Genomic DNA, 15,606 nt, shown 5'->3' on the forward strand with positions numbered 1-15,606 from the left:
TACCTGACCTCAAATAAAGGCATTTTCTGCTCATTCTGTAGGCCTGTTTCCTCATCATTAAAAATGAGGACAATGAACTAGATGATGTTTAAGGTAGCAAGAACAAATCTATTTTGAAAATGAAAACTGGGATGACATAATGGCCCAGGATACAGTAGATGACCTTGACATCTACTGCCTTCATGGCTATTGGAAAAAAATTGTGCTCATCCACCCACTCTTCCAGAGGAAGACTTGGTATGTTTGGGGTAGACATTCTCCTGATTCATTGATGGGTCAATTACCTTCCACCTGGTTTAGCTCACCTGCTGACATGGTTTACCTGGCTGTGACCTCTCCTCATGCTATATAGCTTCTTAGAGCCACAGGTAAGATGTGGGTGAAAGGTGAACACACCAAAGGAGGAAAGCAGCCCCAAAAAGATCTCAGTAAGCCCTAAAAGCAGGGGTACTAGCCTTTGCTAAACACCTCTTGCATGGGGTTGAGCCGCTACAGATTAATTTCTCTATAACTACTGAATGAACATTATTTGGCATAAAGAAAATTGTAATCTCATCAAGAACCTTGGGTGAATAAGTATTTTTATGCACCCTGCATATTATTAAAAGCGTGTATATATCATATACCTATCTGCTTTTGTCCACAGGAAGGTCAAAATAAATAGTGTGGGGACAGTACCTTTACCCCTGTTTTGTTTAGTGTTTATTGATCTTTCAAGGGCATGGTGCATAAACAAACCTGCATCTATCTGTGGCAATTGAATGTGATAGATATGAAGCCATAACAAGTTGATAAGTTAAGAAAAGGGCAGAACCAAAAGTCACATAGTTCAATTACAAAAGACCTTGAATGTTGCCAAAAAGCTAGAGGCACGAAACTAAGGACAAAGAGTAGAAAGAATTATTTACCATATGGTGCTTTTTGCAGTGACATCTGATGATAAGTGCCCAGGCCTGTCTCTCTTTCAAAAGGAAAAAGGAGAAAATAGTTTATTCATTATTGGTGTTCTTATTTATAATAATAATTAATAACAATTAATTAATATCTTACATCTTTGTACAGTTTACACAGCACTTTTCCTCCTAACCACCCTTTGAGATTGGTTTAGAGAAGTCAAGGGAGATGTTCAGTGTTTAGGCTCTGTGTTTATGCTTCTTTCTCATATTTTGAGCGGATTATCATTTTTCTTCTGTTAGTATAATGGGTGACTGGCCAGTCTTATCTAGGATATCTGTTGATACATTCCTTATGTAGACTTTGAAATCTGTATGGATAGCTCTTTTACTTTCTCTCTGTCTTTCTGTCTCTATCTATCTATCTATCTGTCTGTCTGTCTGTCTATCTATCTGTCTATCTATCTGCCTATATCAGTTTATCTGTCTGTCATTCTTTCTATCTACTACTTATCTTTATTTATATTAATTGAATACATTTAAATATATGTCTATATGTGTGTGATGATAAACTCCTTGAGGGTAGGGATTGTTTCAGCTTTTTCTTTATATTCCCAGGGCTTGGCATGAGTACTTATTACATGGTAAGTGATTTTAAAATGCTTATTGATTGATTGAGTCATAAATGAACCCATCCCCCCTTTCCAGCATTCTTGCACATTAGCCCCCACCATTGCACTCAGTGGTCTATTTCCTAGTGTACTATTTCCTCAATGTGACACTCCATCTCCTATCTCCTTGCCTTTGCACTGGCAATGCTCCATGCCTACAATCTTCTCTCTATGTCCACTTAATGTAATCTCTTATTTCCTTCAAACCTCAGTTCCAGTACTACTGTCTATAGGAGATCTTCTCTGATCCTCCACATTACTAATGCCCTCCCTCCTAAAACTACTTTGCATTAATTTTATAAATACCTTCTATGTGCAGTCAATCCTCAGCATTCATGGATTTAACTTTTGACTTCCAACGTTCTCGTGAATTTATTAGTAGCCTTATTTTCACTTCAGTGTTAGCAATGAGCACATTTGGGATTATGTGCAGTAGAGAAAAAAAAAAACAAAAAATGAGAGGCCCAATATGCAAATGTCTATCCACAAAAAGGAGGAAAATATTTGTAAAAGTGTTTATGAATCTGCTCCAGAAAATATTAAAGAAACCTTTTAAGTGTGCAATGAAGCTAAGTTTGTGGGTACATGAAATGGTGGTTGCCTCTGCACACTCCCAGCAACTACTTGACAGAATAAGCATCTCACCCACTCTACTTCCCATGCTACTAGGCTTCTGAGCATCCTGGCAGGCACCCAGTCACATGGGGCAGGCAGTCTTGGGCTCTACTTCTGAGTTCTGACTGGGCTGAGGACTCATCCCAGGCATAGTTCAGAGTTCAATCATGGAAGCAAAAAGGCAAATTAAAGTTGGCAAGTTGACCTTTTCCTTTTTTTTACCTTGGAGTTCTTGGACTTCACCACTCCTGCCATTTCCCATTCCATTTTGGGGGGTTATTTCATGGTTACAATGTTAGAAAAAGTAGATATTGTCATAGTTAGTGCTTTGTTGAAAAAAAATGCACAAAAATGTATGTTCAACAATTTCTAGTGAAAGATTGCAGTTCTGAGTCGTTATAGGAACCCCTTATTTCCCATAGGTTTAGTGTATTGAAAACATTAAAAATTGATCCTGAATCATTTTCTTTTAATCTTTCTTGTATATGCTTTCCTGTATCATTTCTTATACTATTTACAGTTAATTAATTTTGCCCTGTAACTGCTTAAGTCATGGTTCTCTGTTTCTGAACTTATTTCAGACTTCAGCTGGCTTGAGATGGGTTAAGTTTAGAAATCCATTTCTCTTGTTAATCACCATTCTATTCTTGCCTCAAAGAATTCTGATAACCTTGGGGATGCAATTTGCTATAAAGGAATTGAGCCTCATATCTTTACTCCACTAAGCCTTCCTTCAAGGATGTCTGGGTTGCTGTCCAAAGAAGTTTGGACTACTAGGTTGCAAATAGATTCAACTATGAACACTTCTTAGTCCCAGAAAGCAAGTCAAGGAATCATTACTAGCTCCCTTTCCCAACTTGAAACCAACTTTATTATTTCTCTGTGCCTCAGCTATGTCACCAATCATATTACCTTCAACCCCATGATGTCACTTACACTATTCTAGTATTTGTTCTGTACTCCTCAAAACCTATAAAAGAGGAATTATCCTTTTGGCCAGAGTCTTTGGCTTAAATTTGGCAAGCCATTGACCCATTTTATTCTCAGGATTCATATGCTAAGAATAAAAAGTTATCCATCCCCAGGTATAGCTTTTAAATTTCACTTGTGGCAGTATTGACATGTCTTTTTAAATTTCATGATATTTTCTAGGAATGTCATCCTTGTGAAAGTTGAGGATCTATTGAACATAAATATATCTACACATAGATATATACATGTATAGTGTAGATGTTTCCCCTTCCCTTCCTCTTCCTCTTCCCCTTCCCCTTCCCCTTCCCCTTTCCCTTCCCCTTCCCCTTCCGCTTTCCCTTCCCCTTCCACTTCCCCTTCCCTTCCACTTCCCTTCCCCTTCCCTTTCCCCTTCCACTTCCCCTTCCCCTTCCCCTTCCCTTCCCTTCCACTCTTAGTAACTAAGACAGAAAAGAAAAGTGACTTTGCCCAGGGTTGTGCAATTAGGAAGTATCTAATGCCAGATCAGAGGCTATGTCCTCCTGACTCCAGGCCTGGTCTCTATCCACTGTACCACTTAGCTGCCCCTCATAAACACTTTCTTAAGGAGTTATCCCTGCTTTTATTGCCCTTACATAGCTATGTGGGATAGGGAGATCAAACACCTTTGATGCAATCATTATCAACTGCAGGTACCTTATTCTTTCTATGATGAATTGGTCATATGATATTTCAAGTACTTCAAAATATGGTCCCTAATCCTTGTTCTAGCTCAATTTCCCCTGTGTTGTAAGCCTCATGCTCCCACCAAACTAGAGTGTACTCCTTGAAATACTTTTTGCTTCTATTTCTACACCTGTGCCTCTAATGCCCTTCTCCTACTATACTTTAAGTCAAACCTCAAAAGCTACTTCTTTCATGGGGCTTTCTGTAAAATCCTTAACAAGATGTGACCTTCCCCCCCCCCTTTCTCTTCTGTCTTTCTCCCTCCCTTCTTTCCCTTTTTCTCCCTCCCATTTTCATCTCTCCTTTCATCCTTCTCTTAAGGTAAAAATTTTTACTTCTCTTTGTCCCTTAACACATCCTCCTTTGTGCTATAATACCACTTGCAGATTCATCTTAAATCCCTACAAGACTGCAAACTATGTGTGGGCAGGGAACCAATCTTGCCCATCTTAGCCTCTGTTATACAGAAGACCAGCAGGAAATATTTATCAAATTTCACTGGGTTGACCTGGTGACTAATATGAGCTCTGAATGGCATGGAGGGAAGCAGGGGAATCAAGATTTTGAAAAGGATTTTTTTAATATGTTGGACCCCTGAGAGGACTATCCTATCAGAAGGACATGAGCCATCCTAGAAACTGGTCATTCAACCTTGGAACCCCAAAGTCCCTGGGCACTCAGTTAATGTTAGAAGAGAAAATGAGTTTCAGTTATTGCCTAAGGGAGCTCAGCAAATTTGATGGTAAGTTTGGCAATCCAAAGCCAAATACTTTTACCTAAGGAGAGAATTGACAGGCTAGGCTAAAGGAAATGCTCCCAGCATTCCCTGGAGATGAATGGTCCCATAGCCTAGTGAACCAGAGCAGTTTACATGGAATATTCTGCTAAAAGTTTCTCTGTTAAAGCAGTGGGTGCACAGGCTCTAGTTTGCTGGGGGGATTTTCAGGATTTCTGTTCTCTTTTCAGACAGGATCTAAAGGATCTATTTCAGTTACCAGCAAGATTTATACTACACTTGTCTTCTTACTGGAGGTGAGGAGGGAAGGAATTCACAGAATAAATCTATGCCAAATAAAACTGGATAGTTTGTCTAAGGAAAAGGAAAAGGGGTTAAGGAACACTTTTCTGTGTTTCAGTTTACTAAAAGGATAAAGTTCCTAGAAACAAATGAAACAATAATGTATCAATCAAGTATGAATAAACTTGGGAAGAACAACTTCCTAGGCTATGGAGGGGAATCAAAACCAATGCCAAAAAAGCTGATTAGAAAAATGTGCCATGGGTGAAAAAAGAGGGGCAGTGTGGTGTATGCAATGGATAGGACCCCTAAACTTGGGGTTTAAGAAATGAGTCTAGATCCCACCTCAGATATTCATAAGGTCTAATGTTACAAAGGAGTTACTCACCTGCAAAAGAAATCCCATACAAAAGAGACCTGTCCCCACCCCAACCAGAATGGTATCCTCAAAACCTTCCCTGAATCTTGGTGATGAAGAAAATATCCAGTCACTTCCAGTGGAGTAATACTTGCACTTGTCTGACCAAGTTCTGTTTCTGTTGCCTAATGTGTAAGCTAGAAATCATAAATTTTGTGTTCACCAGTGGAGAGGACAGATGATGTTCAAACCTCAACAAACATTCACTCAAATATGGGTATTCTTGCAGCATCTTTTGTTTTAACACAAGAGTATGGGTTCAGGAAGACCCAAGTTTAAATCCAGCCTCAAATGTTTACTAGTTGAGTAACCAGGGGCAAATCACTTAACTGCCATTTGCCTGTTTCCTCATCTGTAAAGTGGGAATAATAATAACACTTACCTCCTCAGGTCACTGGGAATATTGAATGAAATATATTTTTTTAATGCTCTTAGCACGGTGCCTGGCATGCCAAAGACACTTAATAAGTGCTTATTTCCTTCCTTAAAGAATAGGATAATATCACCAAGAAGAGGATGTCTAACCTCTTATATGTTAAATGTGAAATGTTTATCTCCACTGTTTAGCGGTCTTCATAAGGCCGAGGTGATGTCTGTTTTCCCAGTATGAGGCAGACGGTTCAGCAATGCACTATGCTGATAGGCTATAGGAGAGATTGGAAAGAAGAATGCGAGGCCTGGAGTTGGGAAAGACTAGAATTTAAATCCTATCACTGACTCCTAATAGTTGTATGACCTCAACCTATGAGTCTCAACATTCTCAAAAATGAAAAGAAAAGCATTTATCTCACAGGGTCATTGTGAGACTCAAATGAGATAAAGTATATAAATGGTCTGAAAATTTTAATGAATTATATATACACATATATCTGTTATTATTATATATATCTGTAATAATATATTATATTATTATAATAATATATCATATTATTATAATATATTATATAATATTATTATATATATTATTATTATATATATATATCTGTTATTATCATCATCGTTGCTTTCTTCAGTGGTCATAGACTAATTCTCACCTTTTCTAGGAGTGGGGCATCTTTGCTGAGTATTAGAATAGTTTCTAGAATTAGAATAATAAATAAATAAATAAAAAGGAGAAGAATATTGGATGTAGGAAGGCATGATCCTTCAAATGCAAAATATGCTTATCTCTCTTCATATTTCTTCCACTTTTCTTTTCCTCAATTCAGAGGTATGTTGAAACTGATTAGAAGGGCTCAGGAGGACTGATTGTTAAATTTGCAGAGTATTTACATCTCAGAAATGAACAAATGCTACAAATTGGAGCTTGACTTATTGTTTTCTTTACTGCCTGGACTTAGGCATAAAATGTTAGTAAAAAAATGGATAAAATGTTAGTAGTACAGAATAAATGGAAAGATGTGTCAGGTGTATATTTTTTTTCCAGAGAGACATGCCTGCCTCTACTCTTGCTGTCCTCTTTCCTTTCATCCAGCATCCTTATCTTCATAGCATCTACATCGACAGCCTTTTGTGTATGTCTACCTATCTTCATTCTCACAACCACTATCCTGGGTAGAGCCTTTCATCGTGACCCACTCACACTATTTCAGTAGCCCCTTTTCTACCTTCACTTGCCCCCAACCCATCTCTCATTATTTTTCACTATTTTCCAACACCCCCTATTCTTTCTTAGGCATGGGTTTATTCATGTCATTGTTATCTTCTAATCATCTCCTATTGCCTAATGATTAAGAGATAGACTGCTTGACTTACAAGGCTTTCCACTATCTCTTGCCATCCTCACTTTGAGATACAATTTTCCCCCAGGATATGTATAGTAGGGAGCTGTCCAGCTGAATCAGAGGAAGCTGCATGGTGAAGTTGATTAGCCTCACTAGACAGGGTGCAAAAAATGCATGTGTCCACAAGAGGACTTTAAATTCTTTATAGATATACTTTATAGAGAGTAAATAAAGTATGAATACTTTAAATTCTGTGCTGAGCTCATACCCTCTTCCTTCTCAGGACTGGACCCTGTCTTTTCTGGTTCCTCCAATTTTGCTGATCTAATCTAGTATATACTTTCTATGGACCCTTCTTTCAGTATCTTATATTTACTCTGTAGCTCCATTTCTAATCCCTGAGTAGGAGTCCTGCCATCATGACTTTCTACCCATTCCCAAATAGAAAACTCAACTAGTGCCATGAGAAGTGCCCAGTCCCTGTCCTCCCCTGAGATGAGCAAGGCTGGGAGGAACCTCACATTTTTTCAGTCTTACCTTATTTCCTTCTATTTGTGTACCTGAAATCTTCCTTGATTTGCTCACTACTGTTCCACCCTCTTAGAATGGCTTTCCTTCCTTGGACCTCAAATGGTACTCTGTGTATACTTCTCTCAAGCACATATATTAATTCGTATTTTAGTTATTTGTGCGTCATATACCTTCACTTGGACTGTAAGCCCCATAAGGGCAGGACCCATGCCTTAGGAGCCTAGGAATCCTAACTGAATGGAACTTCAAAGGCCAACTTTTACAACCCATGAAATTTATAGAATTTGAAAAATCAAGGCCCCTCCATGTCTAGCACAGTGCTAAGTATATCACAGATGCTTCATAAATATGTGCTTAGTTATTCTTGTTGAAAGTAAATTGCAGTTATTAATCATGGATGCTTTTCCTTGAAAACTTGCCTTTAGATGTCTAGAAAGGGAATCCTATCTGGGCCTGGGTTTAATTTCACCTGAAAAGATGAGAATTGAGCTTTGGCCACTGCTGAAGGGAGCAATCAGTGGCCTGGGTAACCCGCTTACCCCCTGTGATTTTCCAAACACCGTCTGGCAAATTAACACTCAATAAGAAGGGCAGCAGTCCAAATCTCCCATCAGTACAAATTAATCACCTTCATCTGTGGCCCAGGCACAAACAGCAAGACCCACTAATAACAACAGGAGAGCATGCATTTAGCCTAACCTTCCCCATACAGATGGGCCCATTTAGCAGAAACCTGGAATTGAAAAAATATAAACAATATCTAGAGCCGCACATGATGATCTGATGTTGATTTCTGCTAATGTCTCTAAGATGTGCAGTTTCAGTTCTGGCCCCAGACATCAGAGTGACAGCCTTGCTTCTAAACTCTCTTCTGTGTCTGGTTGTTGAGAACATTTCTAAGTGTTGGCTGAGCCATACCATGTGCAACTTTTGGATTTTATAGAGTGCTGCATTGATGCCGAAAAATGTTCATCTGGGTCTGTTTAACACTGGGAAGGACTTTATTTTTTTCACTTTATATTTTTATGTTTTTAAAGTAAAATTTCTTCCATGGTTACATGATTCATGTTCTTTCCCTCCTCTTCTCCCACCCCCCCCCCATAGCCAATGCTCAATTCCACTGGGTTTTTACATATGTCATTGATCAAGACCTATTTCCATATTATTAATATTTGCACCAGGGAGATTGTTTAGAGTCTACATCCCTAATCATATCCCCAATGAGCCATGTGATCAAGCAGTTTTTTCTTCTTCTGTATTCCTAAGTCCCTCAGAATTGTCCTGGATCATTGCATCATTGATAGTAGAGAAGCCCATTACATTCAATTGTGCCACAATGTACCAGTCTCTGTGTATAATGCTCTCCTGGTCCTGCTCCTTTTGTTCTGCATCAATTCCTGGAGGTCATTCCAGTTCACATGGAATTCCTCCAGTTCATCATTCCTTTTAGCACAATAGTATTTCATCACCAATAGATACAATTTGTTCAGCCATTCCCCAATTGAAGGACATCCCCTCATTTTCCAATTTTTTTGCCACCACAAAGAGCGCAGCTATGAATATTCTTGTACAAGTCTTTTTCCTTATTATCTCTTTGGGGTATAAACCCAGCAGTGCTATGGCTGGATCAAAGGGTAGGCAGCCATTTAAAGAACTTTGGGCATAGTTCCAAATTACCTTCCAGAATGGTTGGATCAATTCATAACTCCACCAGCAATGCAATAGTGCCCCAATTTTACCACATCCTCTCCAACATTTATTACTTTCCTTTGCTGTCATATTAACTAATCTAGTAAGTGAGAGGAAGTACCCCAGAGTTGTTGGTGATTTTTTGGGGGGGAGGAATATCTATCCATAGCATGTAAAGACTTCTGGTTGAATGAGTGGCTGAAAACAATCTATTCTAACAGTCATAAAAATGGCTAAAACAGGCACTGTAGAGAACTTAGAGCTTGGTCATACATTGATGATACCAAGGTTTTTCACTGCATGCTAGGTCATTTTGCTTATCTTGTCACTGGACTCTGATGACTCTAGTAGGGTGAGGCTGATGTCTTTGTGTAACTCAGTTTAAGGATGTCAAGCTATCACCCCATGATGTCATTGATCCATTCCAAAATAAAGGTCAAACAATCCAATCTCCTGATATGAGGTGAGGAAAATGAAGCCCAGAGATATTGTCTTGCCCAATGACCCAGAGAGAGTAGATGGAAGAATCAGAGTTAAGTTCATGTCCTTTGGTTCCCAAGTTCAGCCCCCATATTTTAACTCTCGTTCCACTATACCACATTATTTCTCCTATACCATAATACTTATAGATGAGGAAACAGACCCACAAATAGGAAGTGATTTACCCAAGTTTGCATAGATGATAAATTAAAGAATTGGAACATGAACCCAGGTCTTCCTCACATTCTTGGCCCCCACAACTATCCAGAAGATCAAAGAAGGGGCCCATCATCTGAGTAACCATGAACACTAACTACTGGCCAAATGCTATTGATGGATATGTAAACCCTAGAGCCTTGGGAATAGCAAGGCACTCAGACCACCAGCCCTGCCATAATCCAAGGACCATCTGCTATGGGGAAGGGACCAACCATCTCCACTACCTTCAACAATGAATTGCCCAATAATGGTCAAGTCAGGTTAGCTGAAAAAACTTTGAGGGAGGACAAGCAGTAGCGTGTACCAGCTACATCAAATAACTGCCACCACCTCTCCATAGATATTGATAGATTTACCTCAGGACTCGGGTCCTAACTGTTCCAGTAATTTCTGTGTCCTCTTGACCAGTGATCCTGCTTTGAGAGTCTTTATCAAGGAGGACAACCCCAGTGGTTGAATGGGTCTGGCATCCCCACCCTTACTACCAGACTCATAAGCCCAAGGACCCTAGAAATAGCAGTGTCTTCCCCAATCAGCACACCAATCCTGACACCAAATCTTCTCCAGTGACTATTATTGAGTAGAGCAGTCCTCTTGCAAATGCAACACATGAACTACATATACAAACATCACTGGCAGTTGATGTATACAAGGAACAGCAATTGGCTGGAACATAGAGTAGATGGAGAAAACAAAAGTAGAAGACTGAAAAAGTAGGAAGGAACCCAGTTATTAAGAGTTTTAAATGCCTAATGGAGTATCTCATTATTTTATTCTGTAGGTAATAGGGAGCCACTGGATTTTACTGATTAGGGAGGTGACAAAGTCAGAATTCTTTTTTTTTTTTTTAGGAAAATTACTTTGGTAGCTGAGTGTATTGTTATGGAGAGAGACTATTTAGGGGATTATTACAATAATCCAAGATTTTAAAAGTGCCTGAACTGGGGTTATGAGGATAAGAGGGATACATGTATATGTATCTACATATACACACATACACACATATGAGAAATGTTGTGAAGGGAGAAAATAAAATCTAGCATTTTACTTAGGAAGACAGCCTGTACACAATTATGTACAAACAAGATACATATAGGATGAATTGTAGATAATCAACAGAGGAAAGACACCAGCATTAAGGAATATTGGGAAATGGTAGGATTTTAGCTGGGACTTGAAGGAAGCCAAGGAAGATGAGAAGGAAGAGTATTCTAGGGAAGGAAGACAGCCAAATAACACTCTGGGAATATAACTTTGGATAGAGCAAACCCAAGAAGAAATGTTGCTGAATGATGGTGATGGAGGTGGAGAAAAAAAAATCTGTAAATAAAAGGTCCATCTGCCCCTCTTGACCAGTGAGTCTAGTGAAAGCACAACTACTTTAACTTTTCCAAGTATGAGTGAAAGTGTGCGCAGAGCTAGGAAGAATAGTGAAAGAAGCAGTGACTATGTCTCAGTAAATGCCAGAAAATGGAAGGAGCAAGAAAGTGAGAAGGGAAGAGGTTTAAAATAAAAGATGTTTTGATAATTATGGAGCAGGCATTCAAGCGGGAACAATGGGAGGATTGAGCAGATTTGAAGGGGGACATTGGCAGAGCTGGTTAAGGTGTATGGGAGTAAGGGAGCAGCATCTGGGGATGGAGAAATATGTGTACCTGTAGATGTGAGTACAGAATCACTAGGATGAAGAGTAAATAAGGTAGTGGGGGATAGCTAGGTGCCATAGTAGATAGAGCTCCAGGTCTGGAGTTGAGAGGACCTGGGTTCAAATATGCTCTCATTTACTGTGTGACTTTGGGCAAGTCATTTAATCCAGTTTGCCTATCCCTTGCCCTTCTGTCTTAGAGTTGTTACTAAGACATAAAGTAAGGGTTTAAAAAAATTATATAATGGGATGGGAGCATGCTAATTATTGAGTAAATCTAGGTGGATAATCTGTAGTTAGAGAAAAGTCTGCTGAGGGAAGGACATAGATTGTTCAAGGGTCTCTCTTGAGGCCCAGCTCCTGCCAGGTGATGTGTTCTGAGAGTCAAGGGGTCCACCTCACAGTAGGCAAGAGCAAGAGGAGGTAGGGGAGCCTAGTCCAGAGGTGATTGGTCTGGAGAAAGCCCTACAGAAGAGAGAGGGGATGGGAAAGCAAAATAAATCTAGATATGGAGAGAAGCTATAACCTAAGAAGACTCTGGAGGCTATTTGACTCAAAAAGTGGGTGGTTGGATCTTAATAGGGCTGATCTATCCTAGGAGAATGGACAATAGAAGCCAGGAAGTTGGGAGGGGATGTTTTTGCCTTTCTGGCTGGAGAAAGCCTTACAAATATTAAATTCCACAGGTGGTAAGTGTTGTAGGAATGCTAAAAAGGCATAAGCGAGTGAAGGCTGGATAGGTCAGAGATAGCTTTGTGGAGGAAGCAGGATTTGAGCTGAGCCTTAACAATTGAGCAGTTCATGGAGAGGTTTTAAAAAACAAAAAAGATAAGACCGGGGTGGGCACTTCAAGAGATCTTGAGGAATGGCATAAACAAAACCTAGATTGAAAAGTGCTTGTATATCATATTTACTTGCAGTCTCTGGAAAAGGGGGAGGGAAGGAGGGAGAGATATAGATTGTGGAATATCAGAAAATATTATTATTCAAAATTGTATTGGGAAAAATCATGATTCAAAAAACTGAAATAAAAATTGAAAAAAAAAAGTGATTGTGCTTTCTTCTGATAACAGCGCTTCCACAAAGATCATAGGTTTTTAGGGTTGGATATGGCCTTAGAGGTCATCTAGTCCAGGCTCCTTATTTTACAAAAGAAGTAGCAGAGACCCAAGAAATAAGATGACTTATCTTGTGGTCACTTAAGTAATGAGTAGCAGAGATGGTGTTCGAAACCAGCTCCTCTGATGCCAAATCCTGATTCACGTTGTGGCCATATCTTGTGACCTTTGCACAACTCAACTTTTATTTCCTGATAGCATCAAGATGGCCTAATACAAAGAAGTTTTCCTATTGGACTCCAGAAATAGTTATAAGTCATCTAGAGACATAAATGACTGGCACCAGGATTCAGGAGAAGCCCAAGTGTCCCCAAGTGTCCAGGAGAGATTACAATACCGAGTATCAGGTGAGATGGGGAAGGTAGTAAGTCAAGAGACAAATTCCTGAGAGTCAGTGCCCTGCTGCCTGTGACTCTGCAAATGACACATAAATGAGAGTCCTGGTGAGGTAACTGAGCAGATTTTAAATGTTTCTTTTACTCATGTCTTTGGAAATCTTCACATCTAGAGATCTTTTGTCAAAAAAGGAGTTAGGTTACCAGTTTGAAGATAAATCAATTAAAAAAAATTGGAATAAGTTCCATGAGAACTTGCCCCCTGAAATTGTCATTTTGACTTACTGAATGTTATTAATATTAGTAAAATTTACTCATCACGTGGCCCCATACCTGGGATGTTCTTCCTTCTTCTGGGTTTCCTTCAAGACACTTCAAATCCTATCATCTGCAAGAGGCCTGTCCTGATCCAAATTGCTAATATTTTCACCCTGAGACTATTTTCCATCTATTTTGTATAAATCTTGTATGCATCCAATCATTTTCATATTGGCATCCCCCTCCCACTAGAAAATAAGCTCCATGAAAGAAAGAACAATTTAAAATATTTTTCTCTGTATTCCAAAAACTTGGCCCAGTGCCTGGCATGCAATAAGTTTTTAATAGATACTTTTTGACTGAATGAGTGACTGATTGACTATTAAGTTCAGACTTGTGCAAATGTAAATTCATTTATCTCCAAGGCACATGGGTTTTTTAGTAGTAAATATTTTCTCCATTTGCTGGGTCCCCAAGGTACAGAGAGGTTGTGATATTGGTTTAGGGTCCTAGAGCAAGGCAATCGAAGGAGAGCTTCAGTGAGACTAATCCAACACTGATGTCCTAGTGCCGGAACCTTCATGACCCAGAACTTCAGTACCTGTTGTCGAACATCGGAATAATGGTCCCATTGGCCTTTTAAGGATCAGAATAAATGAAACAATTTGTATGGTTTATTATTAAGAACACGTGGTGCACATTTCTCTTCTGTGATCTAGTTATTAAGCAGCTACTATCTGCCAGGCACTAGGACAAGGGCATTCATGCCAAATTAAAGGAGGATTTCCTCTCTTTTAAGGTTTCTACTCTGGAAAGGGCTCATGTCCTATTTATTCCCATTAAAATGCTGAGCCAAGGACTGCGGAGCCTCTACCACCACATCCCACCATTAGATGGCAAAGTCCAAAGGAACTCTGAAATGGATCATAAACCCGCAGGCTTTAGAGTGGGGGGAAGCCTATGTAAGCCTTGAAGCTTTATATAAATTGGAGATACTATGGTGATTGTCCCCTTCCTTATGAGAGAAGGTAGAATCCTGAATCACTAAAGCTGGAAGCGACTTGATGCCTTCTTTGGAAGGAGAAGAAATTGAGGCTGAGGGAGTCTCAGAGACTCACCTGAGGTCACACAACTAGTTAGTGGCTGACTAGAAGCCAAGTCTCCTGGCTCCTGGTCTAGGATGTTTTAAACTACAGCAGAGTAGACAAGATTTAGCCACAAGATAAGGTGCTTTTGTAGTTACCACGCCCATCCTGTTCTGTGCCCAGGAGAGTAAGATTTACTTTTGAAAGGCTCCTAGACTCAAGGACTGGAAGGGATCTCCAAGGCTGTCAGTTCCACCTCCCCACCCCATCATTTTTCATAGGAACCTTGGAAGTTTAAGTGACTTGTCTAAGATGACACAGATGGTTATAGATCAGAGGTAGGCCAGGAACTATAGTCTTTTAACTCTAATATCTGCCCTTTCCATTGCTCTGTACTGCCTAATGCCCTATTAGAGTTGCCCGATGCATTCCATCTATTTTCCTTTGTTTTCTTTGTATTCACAAAAGCAGCAAAAAAAAAGACTGACATTTATAGAATGCTTTAAAGATAGCAAAGCACTTTACACACATTCTCTCATTTTAGCTTCCGAACCAACCCTGTTAATAAACAGGCGCTTTATCTTTATTTTTATAGATGAGAAAAATGAAGCTGAGATAGTAAGTGACTTGTCCAGGATCACACAAAAACAGATGTGCAAAAGAAAGATGACAATTTAAAAGAAGCTTGGTATGAGGAATCTTCCCCTTCTGCCAGCATTGTCTTACTTCATTGCTTTTGAAAGCTGGGTCATTCTCATTTAGACTTGTAAGGGTTAAAAATTTAAAGGGCTGGACTAAATATATGAGTGTGGACGCCAAAATGAATATATCTCAAGTCAGAATGACTTTTTAGCAATTTGTTTATAATAGAAGGAAAGAGGGAAAGTAAGGAAATCAGAGAGAGAATAATTATTCTGATCTGGCCCAAACCAGGCCAGGCTTCTTAGAAGCCTAAGTAAAGGAGTCCCAGAGGTAAATTAAACAAGGGCTTCAGTCACAAGATGAGGGACCTCTCCAGAGGCTCTTACCTCCAGAAAAGCCAGGAAAGGGAGTCAGCCTTTTTTTCTCTCACCCACATGGCAGTTCTAAGGGAAAATCAAAGAGCATTCAAAGGCCCCAAGTCAGAACTCCTTCAAGGTCAAGTTCCAAGGTGAAAAGACTGGTCACAGGAAGTTCTTCCACTTTTAAAGACCCTTCTTTTCATCACTTCCTGTGCCTTCCTTCCACTTT

The 15,606-nt window shown here is 39.5% G+C and overlaps 1 long non-coding RNA gene across 2 annotated transcripts in view; it reads right to left on the minus strand.

Moving 5' to 3' along the window:
* Nucleotides 1–15,606, minus strand: part of LOC103092666 (uncharacterized) — a 42,220-nt gene that overhangs the window by 7,687 nt on the left and 18,927 nt on the right. The window contains exons 4-5 of one of the 2 annotated variants that reach the window (XR_001629033.2): nt 1,871–1,957; nt 909–961 (exon numbers count right to left, since the gene is read on the minus strand). This is a non-coding gene — a long non-coding RNA (uncharacterized LOC103092666). The remainder of the gene's footprint in view (nt 1–908; nt 962–1,870; nt 1,958–15,606) is intronic. The other variant, XR_001629032.2, reaches the window with a different exon arrangement.

Source organism: Monodelphis domestica, chromosome 3 (genome assembly GCF_027887165.1).
Source record: "Monodelphis domestica isolate mMonDom1 chromosome 3, mMonDom1.pri, whole genome shotgun sequence".
NCBI lineage: Eukaryota > Metazoa > Chordata > Mammalia > Didelphimorphia > Didelphidae > Monodelphis > Monodelphis domestica.